Here is a 15,188-nt window from a genome sequence, read left to right as displayed (position 1 = left end):
ATGTATAAAAGTCACCTAGCTGGGAAGGTCCTTAAAATGCTGATTTCTGGGCCTGTTTTGACTTAGATTCACTAGGTCTGGGGTGTGGTCCATGAATCTGCATTTTTACAGTCCCTATCCCCCAGAGTGATCATGATGAAGGTGGGTCATGGATCTTTGAGAAATACTGATACTGGCGTTCAAAATAATACACTTCTAATTTTCAAACTTTATATTAAACTTGATGTTTTCATGCTGTTTTTCTACAATCACAAAAATATATAAGGAAGGGATGATTTTTAGCTCAGAGAAGCTACAATAGTGCTCCCTAACTGACCCTCATATTTATCAGTCTTGGTTGATACTCCCTTTTAAAGCTCAATATAATGCCCTAATATGCAGGCATGCGTCTCTCTCTTTCAGGGTTAGTGCCCTGTCATTGCTCTCACTAGCTGTTCTTCTATTCCATATATTTTAATTTATTCAGGTGTTTAAGGTTATTGGGTCTAATTCTGAGAAATATCTACAAGATGAGAATGATGTGTTATCACTGGGATTGCTAAACAAGTCTACATTTTTGAGAGTTGTATCTTTTTTCCTTATTTTGAAAGCTCAATCTTAGATTTCAAAAGAACAGATCTTTTCCATACATCTTCAGCTACCCTTTTCCTCTGCAGATAAAAATTTATAAATTATGTGTTATATTTATGACGTTGCATGTGTATTTTGTGAATATCACTCTATATTCGTTTCCTATATTTAACTTAGCAACTTCATTTTTATTATTTTCAATTTTAAGTTTATGAAAGTTATTTTAACTCCAGTAAAAAAAAGCAATTAGTAGGGACATAATCATATCTTAAATTGTGATGACTCCTTAAAGTTCAATATGGTATTATTTTTATAATGAAGAATGAAGATTTTATTTGAAATACTTTGAATTTTAGGTTTATAGATAGTTTCTCCTCTCTGTATCAGTGTACATATGCCCTGTTTACATTGTATAGAAATTTATAGTCCATAAAGTCTCAGAAGCAAAGATAAACTGTTAATCAAAAAGAAGTATATCCCTGTAGTAACTATCAGCTACATATTAGCTATTAGTATTACACACAGAAAATTGAATATAGCTATTTGAATAAAATAAGGCAGCATTTTTTTAAAGTAATCAAAATCAGAGATTTACAAAACTGGATTATGTACAATAATAATAAATTCTCACATGCATCTGTTGTCAGATTTGTTCTCCATAGTAAGATTGACCAGCCAAACAGCTTTTTATGAATTAAGGCTAGAGACAAATATTCTGAACATACACATAATCATAAAATCCTAAAACTTGTAGGACTCCAGTTTATGGTTGGCTAAAAGTCCCCAAAGAAGGTTTAATAAAGCTTTTAATGCAAATCTTCTGTAATAGTCCCAATTTCAGAAAAACATAAAAATTTCTCTTTGCCTCCTCACTTTCTTTTTCTTTTTGTATTTTACTTGCAGAGGAGCAGGTGGAGAGAGAATGGAATTGTGTCCTCAAGTGAGTCACGTTCATTATCATTGGTGCATTTGTCAGACTGTGCTCTTAAATTGTGGCTCCCTAAAGAAAACCTACATTGTAGTTTCAGGGTACCTGAGCGAGACGCAGAAATAAAATATGCAACAAAGGAATAAATTACAGAACTTTTTAGAGTCATAGAAGCATAAAGTTTTAGAGCAGAAACTGACTATTAAGAGATTCTAGTCCGGTCCCGTCACGTGTATTAGCATTCTTTTCTCTTCCAAGCATGTACAAAAGTCTCTCTAATACAAATAGCAGTAAATAACAACCTGGTTGTTTTATTAACAATTATTAACAATAAATGACTAAACAAATGTTTTTCAATGATTTCTTGGGTAAAGATGGTAAGAAGATAATCTACAAAATAAGTGAAGAAAATATCTAGGTTCTTAGAAATATAATTAATTGAACTCGAAATTATTATTTTAGTTGTCAGTGGGTAATCTTTCATGTCATTAACCTAGATATAGAAACAGTAAGTTAGGTTTACTTCAGGCTTAGTCAGCGCCAACTGGAAATCTGATACTGAGGATGAAAAGAGCTAAAAGTAAAACAGCATTAGAACAGCAGAGCCATCTGGGATCATTCAGCATAACAGAAAGGAGATTTAAATATGTAAGAAGCTCTTGGGAGCAGTATTGTTATTATGAAACAGTACAATAACGATAGTTGTGAGTTATCCAAAAAAGATTGAAATGTGTTTATTATTCTCAATTTAAGAAATTGGGGCATCATTAAAATTTATGTAGTAATAATGTATTTATTGATGTGGAGAAATGTTCATAATATATTGTAAATGAAAATAAGTTACAAAACCATATTATCACGTGGACCCATGTTTATTTTAAAAAACTGCGGATAGAGATGCATGGGAAGAAAGTTGAAAGGATATACAAAAAAATTTTTTCAATGGTTATCATCAATTGGTAAAATTATGGCTGAGTTTTATTGCTTCTCAGGATTTAAAAATGACTTTTTTAACTTATGTATTATTAATGTAACTTTAAATATTTTTAAAGAGTGAGGAAAATATTCAGTTATCTGAAAACTCCATTTTTACCTAACTATGAGTGCCCTGCTAATGGTTGTTTAAAATAGCCTTAAAGCTAGGCTCCTGTGTCTGGTGGTATTATACTGATCTGAATTTGAGAACAGCACTTCCAGTTAGATCAAAATGATTTTCAGATACACTTCTTCATTTTTGAAATATTACAGCAATAAAATTCTCAACATTTTCCTCTTCATTAAACAAAGATAATCTCAAATTATGATGATTAATTCCTTGGAAAGAGGCTTTATTTCTTGTATCACATCATTCCAATGTGCTCGGAAGAATTACCTACCTATAATTGTTTGTTCCATTCAGAGGATGATTTTAAATGTTTGGTTACATTAATGTTGATAAGACCTTCTTCTTTAAATCTCCAGTGTAGCATACGGTTAGTCTACTGTTATTATTACCAGCTGCAGTTGGCCTGTGATTCTGTTCATTCTGTCTGGATCCAAAGTAATTAGCTCTTTAGTTTAATGACAATATTTGTTAATGGGTTTTTAGGGCCAAATTCTGCTGTGAGGGAGTGGGTGGTGTATTTGAAGAAAGAATCTGGCCCTTATGTTTTAAGCACAAGCTGTGTAATTTGATTTCAGAATGCTGGTTTAGAGGGTTTGGGAAAGGAGAAGTAAATACGCCTTTATCAGGAGTTTCTCATTTTAAATCGAAAATAAAAGTAACAGTTTGTGTAGATGAATAGAAGACCCTCTGAAAGTTCTCTGTTACAACAATTCTGATGTGTGATTCTATAGTTGGAATAAAGAATGAGATGATAATTGCCAAGCAGACATTAGGTTAATCCTTCTGTGTGACAAGACATATGCTGAGTCCTTTAAGTGAAATGAAACACTTTTGGCTTAAAGTGAAATGGAAAGAACCTTTGCCTGGAGGTACTGGGCTACAAAGTATCTGGCTCAGCTTCTTCCAAGCAGAGTAACCTTGGGAAAATCTCTTCACCTCTCCCTGAGCCTCATTTTCTTGATCCTAAAATAAGGCATTTGGACCAAACCAAAATTGTAAAAATTCCTGTAAAAGGAAATAGTGAAAATCATGGCAAAGACATATGTTACAAATACAAAACAGTTCTCAGAGGAAAATTAATAGTGATAAAAACAAATCATTAAATTAAGAAAGAATAAAAACTGGTAAGTTAATGTGACTAAAAAATTAGAATATAAAAGAAACCCAATTTATAAGAGCACACAAAAAAGATAAACTTAATTAGAAATGAACTTAAGACTAAAATAAAAATATAAAATATAAAAAAGATAACTTTAAAAACACTACTTAAGGCCCCTAAAAAAGGGCTTGAACTAATTTTTAAAATATATATATGTACACATACATAATATTCTTAGATAGGAAGATTCAAAATAATATATTAATTCTTCCTAAATTAATTTATAAATTTAACATGATCCAGCCACCAGAATTGTTTAATTTAGTTTGTTTATTGTTTGAAAATGGAACTTCACATATGATCTAACTTGGTATATAAATATTCAAGAAGAGTGAGATATTTTAAATGAAGGATTAATTGATGAACCTTTTGTGAATCTGCCAATTGAATTCCCAAGAATCTGGCAGTTGTTTAGGCCATGGAAAAATTGTAGCACTCTTGCCTTTAATAGTTTGCTTTCCACATAGAACTCTACAGGTTAATATCCCAAGTCATGTGTGGAATTATTTTATTTTATTCTACCTGAGCTTACTCATTCCAGGATTATATTCATGCATTAAGGAAAAAAAATGATTAGATGATGCCATGTTACCTCTATAAAATATTCTATACCAACATTTACTCCCCTGTCAACTGCCATTTGAAATAAAGCCTATGTAAATCCATAAAAAATGCATTGCATGTTTTAGATGTTGCTTCCCTTTCCCCCCATCCAATAGAGAAAACATATGTTCATTAGGATGTCATTAAGAGTAATGCTGAAATCACATAGTATCTGAAGTGAGCCCTGCTTTCCTAACCTTCTGAGTGATTTGGTAGCCTCATGTAGGCCATTGGTTAAACTGGTCGCAAGATCCTGAAGTATCTCAGGCCGAGCGTAGCATGATGTTTGGAGGTATCTAAATTAAAATAATTTGCAGGTCTTATCATGCAGCAATCATTCCATTAAAACTTTATAACTATTAACCAAAAATTAAGTATCTGACTAATCACACCATGTTTTTCATTATCATCCAAAGAGGGTTACAAGTTGCTTCTCTCTTTTTCAAAAGAAGGCAAGCAAGCTTTCACTAAAGCTGTAAATGTATGCAGTCAACTTATTTGCTCTGAAGGAAAATGCAATGTTTGGACTCCCCCACCCCAACAGGTATTTTTAACAGCAGGATATAATTTCAGAGTTTTTGCAGTCAAGAGATTTCTGCTGAGCAAAAATTCTCATTCAATTTAGGAATGCAGATTATAATAATTTTCCTATCCTCCTCACAGCAGGTTTCTTGCCTTCATTTTGCAGACTCCTAAGTTCAGTAAGGAATAACTAGGTAACTTCAGTTTCAGGTAACACATCCTTCAAGCATAATCCCATTAACTCAATTTAGTTATAATGCAGAGCTGCTTAGCTTTACAAGCAAAATGGAATACAGTTGCATTGCTTTTCTAATGTAACACATATTTGTAATAAATGCAAAGTGGTTTATGATGACAAACTTTGTAGAGCATGAAACTTATAAGGGAAAAAACACTTGCATTGCTGACCTAAAATTCTGAGAAATGTCTTGAATGCTGGCATGTGGCATTCGTACTAAAGGGGAGAATATTCAAAATGAAAATAGAATACATTGGACTTTATGATTTCAGCAAAAATTTTTAATGACACTATTGTTTTTATAGTAGCATTTTAGAGATATGGTTTTCTAATTTACATACATTTTCTTCAGTTTTTTTCTCACTGCTAGATCTCAACCATCTAGATTAAAATTTCCTCATACAGCTTGACAAAGTAAAGATTCCTCACATATAATCTTTTTATCTGCTGACACTGGAATAATCACATCTCTGTAAATGCAACTTAACCTATAATATTACTATTAATATAATATAGATCACTAAGTTATTAGTCTTATCTTTTGAATAGGAAAATTCTGGATGGCAGTTTCAAGTTGGTTAGAATCAAATAAATGAAAAGGGTATGTGAGCCAACATTTACAACCACCAAATGTTCTATCTCCATCCTCATGCTCAAGTAATTCTCTTTGCTCTTTCATTAGTTGTTCTTTCATGAGTAGGGTTTGTACGTGCTGTGCCATGACAACTACATTTTCATCATAATCAACCCTGCCAAATTTACTTTTTCAAAATGGAAAGCCTAATATAAACTTCATAAACTATACTTACTAGATGATTGTTTGTCTTGGTGAGTAGAAATGTACATTTGTCATGTATGGTACAATGATTTCAGCTGAGAATACAGATGCATACCTAGGTACATTATGATCCAATGCAAACTTCATCCCTCCACACATTCAACAAATGTTAATAACTACTATGACCTGGGCAGTTGTAGGGCTTGAGATAAATTAGTGAGCAAAACTGACAAAAATCCCTGTTCTTAGGGCATTCTATTAGGGCATGGCAGATAATAAAAAATAATAACAAGTAAGTAAATTATATAGTAAAATAGACTATGATCAGATACCTAAGAAAATATAGACTAAAGGTAAGACTGAGATAGGGAAAGATATGATGGGGGGATTGGTGTGGAAGGAGACTGGGATCATATTCTGTTTGTACCAGCTCATCTAGCAAGATTTTTCTATGTTCAGTCTTGTCTTAAAATCAGAGTGTGTGGCTTGGACTTGAAAGGTGGAATCATTTTAAGTGACTATCACACAGATTTTTTATTAAACAATGGGTTTTCCCTGCACCGATCTTCATACCTCACATCCTTACCTTAGGGTTTCCCCAAATTAATGCAATAAGCTACATGTATTTGCTAACTTTTTATTAATAGCTCTAGAGTTCTTTGCTTGTTTTTCTTTTGTCTTTTATTTTCTTTTTCAGGTGAGTTAAATTAACAAGTGTTGTCCAAATAATACTGCAAAATTTCCAAAGGGGTCAAACAATGGAGAATAAAAAATATAAAATTTAAATGTCTTCTTTCTTTTTCCTGATCAGTTTATAATCCATGGAATAATTTTAATTATTGAGTTATAGTATCACTATAACCATAATCCTTGTCAGTGATGTTAAATCATGCCTAATTAACTCAAAGCAACCAAACATCAATGTAAGAGTATATTAACTTTTAGAATTAACCTGGATTTTAAATGTACTTAATTATGGACCCTTTAGACAAAATCCTTATTTAGTTCTCAAAAAAAAAGAGGACTGAGTTCTAAATACAAATACATGTATTTTTAAAAACCTATAATAATCTCTAATTTGGTTCATTTGGTGTTGCTACTCTAAGATTTATTCTTATGTTTATAACCATATACATATATCCCTAACTACCAGTCCTGTGGAATCACAGCTGGTTGAGCTTGACGTGGTCCCAGAAATCCTAACACAATGACTTTCATTTTGCAGGTGTGAAAACTGATTCTCAGAGACGGAAAGTGATTCATGTAGGTTAGGTGGTGTGTACAGGTCCAGGAAGCCAGTCTGTAGCAGAAATGAAACAAGAACCCTGTCTTTTAAATCCCTATCCAGTATGTTTTCCACTATATCCCTCAACCTGGGGTTTCCCATTCCTATTGTCAAAATAATATTTTTTTTTTTTCAGAATTAAGAAGGGTTGACCATAACTTTGACTTTCACAAAGTAATGAAAGTTTTAAGTATGTCTAAGCTCCCAGAGATAGCCTCACTTATTTGATAACCTCTTCAGCACTACTGGGAATGTTATCCCTATTTTAAATGTGAATGAACTTTTGAGAAGTTTTTTTTTAAATAAGTGAATCTATTTATGAAGCCATGAAATGACTTACCTCTTAATCAGCATTTATGGCACAAGTGAAATACAACTATATTATTTTTCAATGGATTATGGAAGGGGAGAATTTAAATAGTTAAAGCTGAGTTTAAGGGCCATAATACATCTGAAATATTGTACATTTGGTTCTTTTAAATTTCCTTGAAATGAAGGTTATAACCGTGGTTTTACATAATGATATAATTTGGAGTTTCTCATCACATAAATGAGCATTTTCATGTGTATTTCCAGACATACCATTTATTAAGCCAATATGTTTTAAATTTTAAGTAAATTTAAAAGTGTGTATAACATTAGGTACATAGCTCTAAATTATTGATGAGGATGATAATGGAAAACAACTGTAAATACCTAGGATCCGGAAAACTTAATGATTACTTTGTGAACCTTATTGAGGTTTTGATGATTTTCTCTAAGAGGTGAATGAAGTAAGAAAATGATTACTTCACCCAGTTTTATTTCTGTCATTCTCATTTATAAATTCTATAAGATTAAAAAAACTAAAAAATGGATCTTCTATGAATTACAGTATCCACAATACATTTCAATTATTCTATTAATAAGTAAAGTTTATTGAAATTTATAATTTAATACTCCATCTGGTTCTTATTAATGTGGTAGCTAATTATCACCATTCTATCATTAGACATTTAATACTAATTGTTTTATTATTTTCAATAATAATAAACAATGTGTTTAAGAAAATACAAAGGTAATAGTTTTCAAATTACCAATGAAAGAAAAACAGGAAAGAACTTGTTTTATGCTTATTTTTTATTGAATTCATTTTGTCTGGAACTCTTAGTTATGTCCTTGGAAATTTCTATCCCTTTCCTTCCCAAGATGAATATGTGTGTGTGTGTGGTTTAGAAGATAGCACATTTTTTTTGCACATTCTTTTCTTAAAGGAACATTTTTTTTTTTCATTTTTAATCACTTAATAGGTGAATTATCCTCTGATAACCAGGGGAATTATTGGGCCAGATTGCCCCTCCTATGTAAACCTGTGGCCCAAAAATGTCTTAGTTTGCTTTCTGGGTATTTAAGATGGAGCACACCTTTGCCTTACATTGTCTTTTCACACATTATATAAATTGGTAAGAATAAAAGCAATGTGATTGGAAGTATTGCTTGACAGACAATATTATAGAACTTAATATCCAAATACTTATGAGATAGAAATAGTGTCTTTGGGTACCACATTTATTGTGAATGACTGTTTGCATTACACATTTTTGTCTGGGGTTAAACTTGCACAATAAATCAATCACTGGAAAGTAGAACCGTTTTTGAGGCATTCTACTTACACATCTAAGGGTAATAAAGAAATACCAAATGCTGTTTCTTTCTACAAAAGTCTTTAAATCTAGTTGACAAAATAAAACATAGAAGCATAACAAGTCAGAAAACACAAGAGTTAGTAATAAACAGAAGCTTCTTATGGATTAGCATGGCCGTTATAAATATTTCTTCTTTATTGCATAAGTGAATAAGTTAACTGCACACAAAATATTAGTGAGAAAACGTGCAAAAAAAAGTTGTATTCATGTTTTGACAGTAGAGTATATTTCCTAATGATTTGGACTCTGGACATAGGAAAGGTAGGTTTTTGACACCTCAGAAGTTTCAAATAATACTATCTAATGCTATGTCTAATCAGCACATGGTGATTCTGTTTCTTCAGAGTCAGATTTCTAAATCCCTGTTGACTTTCAGCTCATCAAGACTCTTCAATGCCTACTGAACTATCTTAGTAGCCTTTTCACCAAGTTTTCCTCCTTTACAAAAAAAGCAAAAATTTTTAATACTAGGGTTTTAAGTATTGTTTAGTTTCTAAAGAAAATTATTTATACCAATATATGCATGGGAAAATGTCAAGGACATTTGCCACCAAATCCAGAAGTGCTTAGTTACTCAGGTAATGAAATGGAAATACTCTTTTTTTAATTTTGTTTGGCACCTTAGCATTGAAAACCATCATTTATGTGAAACAAAATATTTAAATATGTACGTAGATTAATGTTTATTAGCATGTTTCTTACAGGGAAAGAAACTTACATATTTAAATATTTGGGCTAGCCTCATCATTTTAATGCAGGAATAAATGGAAGTCCTTCCTTTTGCCAGGTTAGTGGTAAAGCCACCCTTAACTAGATTTCATGATAACATACTAGTAGTACAGGATAGTAAGAATGTGAGCTCTGGAATCAGATCATCTGAATTCAAATCCCCAGTTCAGCTACTTACTAGCTGTGTGACCCTGGGCACCTTAAACTCGCTAAGGCTCAATTTCCTTATAGTGAAATGCAGATGTTAACAGTGTGTCAATATCATAGGTCTATTGGCATAAAAGGAGATGATTCATGTAAATTCTTTACAAGGCTCAATATGTATGAACTCCTCTCATTTCTACTATTCCACATGGCATCTCTTGCTTTCTCAAAAGTGAAATTTTCCCATGCAGCACTTTGAACCCTGACTGATCCTTTATTTTCCTTGTTCCCATTACCTTGAAAATGAAGAAGCTATTAAAATAAAAGATAATCATATACACTTTATAAAATCATATATGCGTATAGTGTATACATATGCATAAGCATCTAGAGGTTGTGAAAATATCCAAGTAAGATTGTTTAATAGAATACTTACACTCTCAGGATTATGGTTGCTTTAAACCTGCAGCTTTGGAACAGAATTTAAATGGCAACCTAATGGCTTTGTCATCATAACCACATAAATGATCTGGCAAGATGTGTACATTTGTGCATATGCGCATGGTTGGCAAGGTCTTCAAGCTGAAATTGAACCCACCCATCCAGTTGTTTCATCAACACATTGCCTAGAAATGTTTCATGTTTTGTTGCACAATGGTTGGCTTTCCAGCTAAACCAGTAGGTAAATAGTGTATGGGCAGTCAAGATGGTGTGTGGCAGAAGTTTTTGTCCCTCCAGATTGTTGAGCAGCTGGATTAAGTGAGTCATGCTTGACTGATACTTGACAGTTGTCTATCAGCTTAGAATCATGAGAAGAGCTTTGTGAGAAGAGCTTTGTGAAGCAGCAGCTGGTTTCAGCCCCACTGCACCAAACAAGAAATACAACTGCTTGAAGGACTTCAGCTCCTTTCCCACCTGCACTGCTCTGAGGACGTGCTCCCACTCTGGGCAGTCATGAAATCTCTCTTCAGCTACAACCATGCAACCTTCAATTTTCAATTTCAGGAAAGTATTCTTTGGAGCATAGCCCCCTTTTTTTTTCAGGAAGGATGATTCTTTTCTGTTTCTGGACAGCCTGGAGGTTTTTTGGTTCAGACTAAAAAGTTTATCAATCACCATTTGGCTGCTTTGGACTAGCTTGCCTGCACACATTAGTTCATTTTCTGGTGTACTTTTGTCAGCTATCTGTAGATAATGAAACAAAAGAGGTGAGGTGGTTAAGCATGTCTACATGCTACATGATGATGAGTGGAATTTTCCTTCTAGCAAAGATTAAAAATATCATTACAATGCCTCCTGATCCACATCAGTGAAAGTATGTATACTATTTGTGGCCCACAGAGAGTTAAAAAAAATCAACGGGCTGCAGTACAATTGAAGGTAAATGCATTTATGATATGCTGGTTTTTATGTGTGCATTGTTGTAGTGGGTTTTGCCAGACACTGTGAAGAGACCACTGCAAGTGAAGAAGTGGCATGGCTGCACACATGATTTGATTTTCTCCAGGGTCTAGCCAGGGCATTCAGCTTTATTTGCTAACGTAGCAGAACATTATTAATTAATGAGTTCTTCATGCTTTATTAAGCCTCATGTCAAAGCACCTCTGTGGGACCCTTCTGGACATGTTTTCTCTTTGTGTTAAGGCCTCCCAAAGAAAATGAAAAATTATGCTGCACTGCTGCAGTTAAAACCCAATAGATAGGAGTTCAGTTCCTTTTGATCCTGTCAGGTGATATTACTGAATCGTTGTGGAAGAGCTGATACAGTGTGAGCTGAATTCTAAGAATCCCCTCTTTTCAGCAGTCAGTGGCCTATGAAGATGAGTGGCTACTTTAGTGTGCCTAAGCCAACAAGTTCAGCGGGAAGGGAATAGCAGATCTGGTTTGCAGAGCAGCAGGAGGAAGTGTACATTTATGCAGATGTCATACTAGTTTCAGATTAGTAACAGAGTGCAATGACTAAGGGTTTCTGAGTCATAAGGGGAATGGGAATTCTGAAATATGCTGGGACTTGGCTGTAGGGGCTGGTCAGGAAGGAATCCTTTATGGCCAAGGAGGACAACCAGTGAGGATGACAACATACAGAACCCTCAGGAGTGGATTCTCCTGGCATCAGTACTTAAAGGGGGAGCAATGGGACTCAATAGAGCAGAGAGGTGACAGCAATGGGGAAATCCAGAGGCAGGAAATATCAAAGGGTAGGTGAGTGCTGGCTTCATGGGTTGAGGCAAGCTGTCATGACACACTCTTCAGTCACTGAGGAGAGCCAGAATAGAACCAGCCTGGCAGTCCCAGGCAAGAAGACTGGGAGAAAAAAGCAGAAATCTATGGGACTAACAGCAGAAACCAAGGTGGAGGAGACGCAGGGAGTAATTACTATAGCTCTGTGGTCTGTGCAAGTGTCCAGGTCTATCCCTGCCATAGGAGAGATGAGACCAATTGGCAGATCCAGCAAGCACTGCTGGATTCTGAGACTGGGCTGGGGCTGCTCTTCCTAGCCTCCAAGGATCCATTGCCCATGATTAGCTCAAGGTTTGGGTCTTCAGTGATGCCTTCTTTAGGCACCAGGGAAAATGGGCACAGATAAGTGTCTGCAAAGAGAATTTTCTGTCTTGTTCTCTAACTTTTTGTAATACCTTGAAATCTTTATAACACACATCAGTATTTAACTATGTAGATCCTGTTACTGTCCTTTCTAATTGTTCCTGACATGTAGTTAAGTAGTGATTATTGAGCTCCTATCATTTGCTAGACACTATTGGGAATAAAAACGTGTCTCAGTCACAAATCTTTCAGGAAGCCTACAGTAGCATGGAAAAGTATAGATGCACAAATGTAATGATATAAGGTAAAAAATTGTTAAGGTCATGAAAGACAAGGAAAGGCTGAGGATCCTAAAGAGTCATGACAACTAAATGCAATATGGGGTCCTGAATCCTGGGACAGAAGCTTGGGACAGGAAAAGGATATTAATGAAAACCTGGTAAAATCTGAATAAAGGTTGGAGTTAGTTTGCTGTATCACACCAACGTTAATTCTTCATTTTGATAATTGTACTATGGTCATACAAAATCCTAACGTTAGGAGAAGCTGATTAAAAGGCATATTGAGAACTCTGCAACTTTTCTGTAAGTCTAAATTTATTTCAAAGTAAAAAGTTAAAAAAGTTATAAATGCTATAGGAGAGTGCGGATGAATATCTATAGATGTTCTAAAAAGGACAAAATTACTTTCAGTCAATGGCATAAAGTAAAGCTTCATCAAGGGGTGGCTGGACATTCAAAGATAAGTGCACTCACAGCCAGAGAAAACAGGGTGAGTAAGGCATGATTATAGAAAAAGAGCAGTCACTTTCAGGAAAGAAACAGTATAAGTAAAATGAAGAGCACTGTAGTAGCCCAGGAGAAGGGATTTGAGAGGTAGTGGATAGGCAGAGCGAGGCAGGAAAGTGTTGGAAAATGTAAGACAATTAGCAAGCAGTTTGGTTTTGCTAGAGTTCACCAGATGTGAACTGACTGAATGCTGGGCAGAGGTGATTTGGTGGGGGTGCAGGTGGAGTTGAAGAGATAAAATCGGGAGAGGTCTTGAACACCTTTCAAGGTATTGTCCTGCGGTAAGGAGTTTGTCCACAGTAAGGATGGATTCTATTAACACAAATCCCTTATGGAACAAGATACCCTGAGTAAATTTCAGGTCATGCTCCTGGAGACTCAGAAGCTTTAAAACTGGGCTTTTAACTTATGTAGAGCTATCTAGGTACAGGTATGGAAAAAGAAATAGCTCAAGTCAGAATATTCAGAAAAGGAAGGAAGCTGCAGAGAAAGCTTTATCTGGAAACCAGAAGACAAATAACTGGGAGAAAGGCTAAAAGGACACAGGAACTGGAATGAAGACTATACTAACCCACTGCAGAGTGCACATTCAAGGTGTTGCAAACATTAGAGTTAACTGCTTTATTTTAAATGTTGGGAAAGAGAGAAAATGGAGGGTGATTTCTTTGATGGAATTGCCCAGGTAATATGTCCAAGTTAATTAGAAAGCTCTTAAAAATTTAAATAATACTGGAAATTCTCTAATATAATATGCATTTATGATTCCAATTAATGCAGTTGTTATTAGGAAATAATAAACTGCCAATGGCATTTTTTTCCCACTAGCACATTTAGGCTATGAACGTTAATGTCATGGTTTTAGGGTTCAAGAGGAGGAATGATAAATTAGGGGAGGACACTCATTGCTCTGGAACAGCAAGGGAGGAAAGAGCAAACATAAATATTGCCATATCCTAGCATATCTTAACCACACAGTGGGAGCTCCCATAAGGAAACCACTCAGGAGTTTGGAATCTCCATCATCACTGTTAACTACAACTTTGCAGAAGGCCAGGCCTACCCTCATTGGAAGAAGCTCTGTATATCCTGGAGGGCCAGCTCTATAGGGCAATACTGCTACAAATGTCCACCAGTGATCCTGGTTATAAGAGAGTAGTTTACCTGTTACACAGAGGGACTCTATTAACACAAACCACTTTGACCTGGGATCAGTGCGAGGCAGTTACAGACCGTACATTTTAGCTCCCCGTTCTCATAAAAGCACTCCAAAGTGTGACAATCTATCTTTCTGTCACATTCCTCTTAAAGATGCAAAACCTTGTGGGATGCATAACACATGTTCCTGACATTTATGGGTAATTTTTTTTACCCATTCATTGTTTCAGCCATTAGTAAAGAGCCTAAATGATCTTTCAACAATTTCAAAGCCTCTAACTATTCAGAGTCTGTTTGAAATTCTGTTCGATTCTTCTAGCTTAGTCTAGTATATGTACTAAGAATTTTCTGCACCACTAATCATGGCATAAAAGGAAACAATTTTCTGGTCCTTCTGTGTAATGGAGAAATCATTTAATGAAAACTGGTGTTAACACATTTTTTTCTGACATGTATGAGGTTAAACACTTGTCTTAGTAAATGAAATCTTTATTTTAATGGAATTCTGCATAATTTTAGGAGCTATATTCATGAGACTCATAAAAAATCCTAAAGTTAATAGAAAAGAAAAGCATTTGCATAGGCATTATATAAAATGTTTGTATAATTTTATCTTTAATGTTATTATTGTGTAAAATGAGTCTTGGGAATCAATGAGTCCCTAGAAATTAAATTTACAGATGTCATGAAACTGAGGAATAACTCAAACAATGGCAGCTAGAATCAAGACTCAGAAAGATCTGGACTGACTGCAACACTGGGCCAAATGGGGGAAATAAAAGTAAGTAGGAATAAATGTAAAATTCCATCCTCCAGTCAAAAAAAAAAGTGAAAGAAACACAAGGGAAAGATTCAGGACATTGTTTCAACTATTAACTCAGTATGAGTTAGAAAGGTGATGTAATAGCCAAAAAGTTGAAATGTCCTTATTACAAGTAAGGTTATTAGATTATAT

The 15,188-nt window shown here is 34.5% G+C and overlaps 1 protein-coding gene across 6 annotated transcripts in view; it reads left to right on the top strand.

The window, feature by feature from the left end:
• The window catches only part of HS3ST5 (heparan sulfate-glucosamine 3-sulfotransferase 5), a 292,703-nt gene that overhangs the window by 124,861 nt on the left and 152,654 nt on the right, over nt 1-15,188 (top strand). For 2 of the 6 annotated variants that reach the window (XM_058307309.1, XM_058307312.1), the window contains exon 3: nt 1,474-1,510. The exons of the other annotated variants lie outside the window; for them this stretch is intronic. The gene's annotated coding sequence lies outside the window, so the exon portion shown is untranslated. The remainder of the gene's footprint in view (nt 1-1,473; nt 1,511-15,188) is intronic. 6 annotated transcript variants of the gene reach the window in all.

This window comes from Dasypus novemcinctus, chromosome 11 (genome assembly GCF_030445035.2).
Source record: "Dasypus novemcinctus isolate mDasNov1 chromosome 11, mDasNov1.1.hap2, whole genome shotgun sequence".
NCBI lineage: Eukaryota > Metazoa > Chordata > Mammalia > Cingulata > Dasypodidae > Dasypus > Dasypus novemcinctus.
Note: the sequence above shows the minus strand (reverse complement) of the source record. Positions and strands in the feature narration are given on the sequence as shown.